The sequence below is a fragment of the Limulus polyphemus genome, unplaced genomic scaffold, assembly GCF_000517525.1.
Source record: "Limulus polyphemus unplaced genomic scaffold, Limulus_polyphemus-2.1.2 Scaffold7710, whole genome shotgun sequence".
NCBI lineage: Eukaryota > Metazoa > Arthropoda > Merostomata > Xiphosura > Limulidae > Limulus > Limulus polyphemus.
This window is the reverse complement of record NW_013673320.1, coordinates 20666-26890: the sequence shown is the minus strand read 5'-3', so window position 1 is coordinate 26890 and position 6225 is coordinate 20666. Positions and strand designations below refer to the sequence as shown.

General features: G+C 31.9%; 1 protein-coding gene across 2 annotated transcripts in view; it reads left to right on the top strand.

The window, feature by feature from the left end:
- LOC106474807 (redox-regulatory protein FAM213A-like) overlaps positions 1-6225 on the top strand; it is a 25693-nt gene that overhangs the window by 6143 nt on the left and 13325 nt on the right. For both annotated transcript variants that reach the window (XM_013935497.2, XM_013935498.2), the window contains exons 2-3: positions 235-411; positions 1825-1899. The gene's annotated coding sequence lies outside the window, so the exon portion shown is untranslated. The remainder of the gene's footprint in view (positions 1-234; positions 412-1824; positions 1900-6225) is intronic.

The window sequence follows — 6225 nt, the reverse complement described above, 5'->3', positions numbered from 1 at the left end:
GGATGAAAGGGTAGAAAATATTAAAAGTGTTTACTATGTTATAGCAAATAGTGTATTTTAATCATACATAAATATATATATATATATATATATGGTGCATTATGTACATTGGTGTATTTTATTTTTGTTGTAGTTATTATGTTACTTACTTCATTGTCACATGTTTGTGATATAATTGTATTTTTGAAGTTTATGTCCCTCTATTTTTTATGATTTTTGTATGGTAATATTTAGGAAACTTTGAAAATGGCATTAGCCACATGGGGATTTGGAGCAGCAGCTGCAATTGCAGGAGTTGCTGTATTTTGTAACCTTCCTGCACATTGGTTACTTCCAGCAGAAAAAGTAACTTACCAGTTTCTTGCTAATGCTCATTTGAAGAGACAAGATGAACCAGGAGAAGAATTTAAGGTAAATAGAAGACTATGTGAACCATTGTTTTCACACTTAATATTTTGCAAAGACTTATATTTATCAAAGCAATAACAAAAAAATTATTATTTGATTGTAAATTATAATATCCAGCTGAATAACAGAAATATTAAAGCCATTCAAAGCATCGTTGAAACACTTTTTAAAGCAACCGTGTAACTTTATTGTGAAATTGTGGCTGAGCTTTCTGAGTTTTAGAGATAGGCAGTTAGTGGTATTTGATAATTGAAGGCCCCATTAATCAATTACGTTTACTTAATTGATTATTACAGTGTTCCTCAAACCATGGTAGATAAATAGAAAAGAAAAAAAAAACATTGGTAGGAGGTGCTCAGTCAGTTGCATTTCATTTAGAAATGAATAAAAACCCTATAACTCAAGTGCTTTCAAAAGATGGACTGGTCTTCTTCAGGGGCAAACTGGGAATGATGGTGTAATCGAATGAGTGATATGTATAAAAAGAATTTAGTGATGTCATGAAGGTCATCCAGTTTTCCAGGAAATGTTTAGTCTATTTCTCTGTGTACTGTTGTAAGTATCTCATTTCCGATACAATGTAGCCAATGGCGAGAGTGTATGTGAAAAGGTATTATTGATATTTTACTTTAGATACCATAAATAAGTGTTTTAATAATGTATTATTAAAAATTGCTCTTGTTTTCTTTGTAAAAACACCCATGAATCTTGATACTCATTAATTTGGAATTATGAACTGAGAATTTCAAAGTTCTGTTTTTATACCTTAATTAAATTATATTTCCATTTGTTGACACAAGCATTTAGACATGCATTACCTAAATTTTGAAAATACATTCAGACAGTACATATTGTTTTTCTGTAAATTGTTAATAATAATTTCATACACACAAGTTCTTCCACATTGTTTCAAGTGTTATTTAATTGTTTTATTGAAAAATAGTTTGGCTAAAAATGTTTGTGTTCAGATAAACCTAACAATCATGAAACATGACCATATTTCAGGGGGGATGGATTATTGTAAGAGGAATCAAATTAAAATACTTTACTTACCAGTACTTAGTAAACATTTAACTCCTCATTTTAATGTTTTTTACACTTAAATTGTCAATGCATATTGGAAAGGATAATTACTTTAACAATGCAAGAATCTTTAACTTCTTATACGAATATATTAGTGGTGCTTATTAAAAAGGTTTAACAGATGTATTACCCATTTCATCCTTTTACTTGTTAACTAAATATATAATCAATAAATTCCCATTTATTTAAATTCAGTATTTACCAATTGTAGCAATACACCCATTTAGCAGTAACATATCTTTGTTCTTAAAATGTTTTAATATTGAGTCATTATTTTCATTTTGAAAATTTATTACTTAAAAACATATTTGATAATAATTTAACTTTATGTAGGCTTCACAACTTTGGGCAAATAATGGTGCTGTTATAATGGCTGTTCGACGACCAGGATGATCTTTGTGCAGGGAGGTAAGAAACAGAAACAATAAACACAGTAAATTATTAAAATATGTTTGCTATGACTTTCATAATATTAGTGTAATTCATTAAATTATAAATCTGATAAAATCATGTTAATATACAAAAGTTGGTCAGAATTTTATGTGTAGGAAACTAATAAAATCTAATTGAATATGAAGTGTTTACTACAATGCTGTACAATGGTGTGTATCATTTTGATTGAACTATACTAGCTCTATCATTGAATGAAATATTATTGAAAAAATCATGTGTTTGTTATCAAATGTCAAATTTCAAAACGTTTGTCTAGTTCAATTGTATTAACAATTTCAACTTACACTTGTTCTTATAATTTTTATCTTCAACTTGCATAAGGTATTTCAAAAAGAAACAAGTATTTTCTCATTAAAATTCACATCGGCATTTATTTATAAAAGTGCAAGTAATTTTCAAGATATTATGAAAGCCCTGTTATTATTGGTTGAGTTTGGATATTTACTTCCCCATTGAAGCCAAATTCCTGGGATATTTACTTATAAAAGTGCAAGTACTTCTTTTTAAATATAATATAATCCATTGTTGGTCAAGCTTGATTTTGCAAAATTTATTTATTTAAGTTAGCTATGAAATGTGAGTTTAGGGTATACTATGGGGTGGGGGTGGTAGTACTTGCACTGTCATTTTTGACAGACTATACGCTAGTTATACAGAAAGAACAGTTTGTGTGACAGATGGATTTATTGGAGGGAGTTGCATTAATGTATGACCAACATGCTGCATTCATGGATCACAACCTTTCTGTCTTCAGTACTGAAGAACATATCTATTTCTTGCCCATAGTCATATGTTTACTGTCATAGATATGTCTGCTTTTTCACCTTTTCTCCTCCTTTTTCTTGCGAGGTAAACAGTGACCTATGAGGCATTGATAATTTTTCATCACTCTGAGGGAGACTGTCTGTAGTCATTACCACCTAACTTGTATGCCCTGGTGGAAACTGAAAAAAGTTCAACTGGCCCTCATTCACTACTCTTTGAAATCTACTGTTAAAAACTGCATAAAGGCAGTAACTGATTGTATTTTCTAGGCAGCTGTCTAGACCATCCCTAAAACTTCTACTTGTTTTCCATGGTATTTTCATCTAAGGTGAATCGCAAGCTCCATCTGGAAGGTATGTAAATTTCCATAGTGACTGAAGCAAATTTCTTTGGACTTTCCTTTGACTATAAGCTGACTCTTATTCTACACATACAAAAAGCAGATTAAAATCAAGGGTACAAAGGTACTGAATATCATCCACATTCTCTTTTGCCTATTTGAGTAACAAGAAGGTATTCTTTACTCAAGATTTGTTGTGCCCTCATTCAGTGTAGATTGGAGTATGGATTTCTGATCTACACTTTGGTCAGAAACTGCATTGAGGATGTTTGACCCTGTGCTTCATCAGAGACTTTCCAATCTTCTCCAGTCCAGAGTTTGTGTGTAGAATACTATGAACCTACACTTCACCTCATATTTTTGCAACTTTCTTTGCAGTATACTGGAAAGCTCTGATCACAACCATGGCATCCCACTCAGTAGTGTGTCTTCATTATTTGTGTTTCTTTTTGCATATAGGTGGTCTGCTGTTCCAGTTTTTCACCTTCCTATTCTTTTATCCATTAGGTGTTGATTGAGATGGGTCTGACAGAGGGTGATATTGCTGAATATGATGTTCAGCCCATTTCACCATAGTTTATTACCACTCCTCACTGCATATTTTCATGAGTCACGTGAAGAAGTTGGATATTCATAATTGGAAGACACAATTTTCCTTTAACAAGCATATGTTGAACATCTTCCCATTCACATATTTATGGATGGCTTGAAATTAAATGAGTTTGCTGAGCTGTGTGATTGTTCATAGGATCCCCTCTACAAATTCTGTGTTCACTGTTGATTTGTATGCTGTCTCACTTGTTCTAGATTACATAGAATCTAAGTGGTGCACTAGTTCCATCTATACTGACTTGCTTAGCTCTTTGAAGAGCTTGAGTTAGTTCTTATCTGATTCTCTTAGTTTTTTCTATTCCTAGTCATGTCAGGATCTGAGAGAATGGACTTCCTGACACCATGGATAAATAGATCTCCAGTGGTGATATTTTAGTCTTGCCTATTCCATATTTGGATTTCAAGCTAGTCATCAAGGCAAGACTACATGCCAATTGGCAGTTGACTTGGGATGAACAACATGTGAAAAACCTGTTCTATGTAAAACATACTATCAACAGGTAGCTGTCCAGTTTGTAGTTTGCATGGGATTTGGAGGGAGAAATTTATCCTCATAAGGCTCCACACTGACTATAGTTGTATTGTTCATTCTGTGCACAGTGTGACTTTCAGGTTCACAAATGCCTACATACTACTTTCTTGTTACTACAATATTGTGCAGTTGTACCATTTTACATACATCTTTAGTTATGGTATCCCTTTGACATGGGTAATTATGACACTGTTCAGGTTGACTATGTTTGTGGGCATCTGCAGGGTGGTCAAGGGGCGGCACTCTCCCCTCTTTGGAAAATAAGAAACATAATTATTTTTTTATTCATTCACCATATGTATATGAACTTACAAGTTTTTTATTCACTTCAGAATTTCACAACACTTATTACACCTAATTCTCAATTCTGATAAAAGTTGCCAGATTTCTCAGCAGCTTTACTTAAAATCTCTAGATATGTATTCTGTAGCTAAACATTAAAATACATCGCTACCACTCTGAACTCTTAGATATTGGACATAGCAATTCTCATATAGGTCAGTAAAGAGACTAACATGGTCTTGCTGACATCCAATGAGCCTTGACACAGTATAATCGGGGTCAACCTGTTACCACGTGCCAGTAATACCAGCAGAAGGTTATCAAAGAGAGTGATGCAGACATCCCAGTATGATTGGAATCACCAAAATATACAATTATGGAGTATATATAGCTGCATGTGTGCAGTATGGCTTAAAGTAACCTTACAAATATTAAACTCATTAAATCTGACTATGGGAGTTTCCTTATTCTCTTAAGTGTAATGACAAAACTTTGAAGGCGGGTCCATCATCTCTTGGTTTTTACTTTGCTTGCTCCTGGAAAAATCTCTACGGATGCGCATGTATACAAGCAAGGCTTAATTCATAGAACAGTTTCTTTTCAAAACTGCGTGCTTACTCAACTATCTGGTTAGACATTCTAGAAAGTGTTTTTTTGTTTTTTTTTCAGATCTTACAACAGTTACATTTTGAATAATTTCAGATATATGAAGATTTAAATTTGCATTAATACATTAGTTTCAGGCCTAATTCATTTTAAAACAATACAATTCTTGAAAATCCCTAAGAGAATAAATTAAGAATGTTGTGTTTAAAAAAAATTTTGCCTAATATTAATGTCTTACGACAAATGCACAATAAGTAATTAGTGAGCGAATGCACTTTTAGCCTAACATTTAGGTATTTTTTATTACACTAGATATTTTTCTAAAAGCAAGGCTTAAGTCATTGAACAATTTCTTTTCAAAACTGCCTGCTTACTCAGCTGTCTGTGTAAGTGTTTTGCTTACCTTTTTTTCTTCATACCAATTTACATTTGCGATAATACATTAGTTTTAGACCTAATTAATTTTAAAACAATACAGTTCTTGAAAATCCCTAAGAGAATAGAATAAGAATGTCATGTTTAAAAATGTGTTAGGCCTAAATCTAATGTCTTACGATAAATGTAATTGTAAAAAAATATATATATAGAAGTTCTTACACATGAATACAAATAAAACACTACTGCCCCCAAGATTTATAAGAGAATAAAACACAAGAGTTCAAGATGTATAGTGTTTTGTAACATGTGAACATTATATAGATAAGTCCATTGGTAATTATTGACTGTCCTATGCACATCAAGTAATTAGTGAGCTGATGCACTTTTAGCCTAACATTTAGGTATTTTTATTACACTATATATTTCTCTACAAGCAAGGCTTAAGTCATTGAACAGTTTCGTTTCAAAACTGCCTGCTTACTCAACTGTCTGTGTAGATGTTTTGCATATATTTTTATTCAAACCATACAACAGTTACAATTTGAATAATTACAGATATATGTGTCGATTTACATTTGCGATAATACATTAGTTTTTAGGCCTAATTCATTTTAAAACAATACAGTTCTTGAATATCCCTAAGAGAATAAATTAATAATGTGGTGTTTAAAAAGGTATTTGGCCTAATATTAATGTCATACGACAAATGTAGTTGTAAAGATATATATATAACTTTTTACCTGTGAATAGAAGTAAAACACTACAG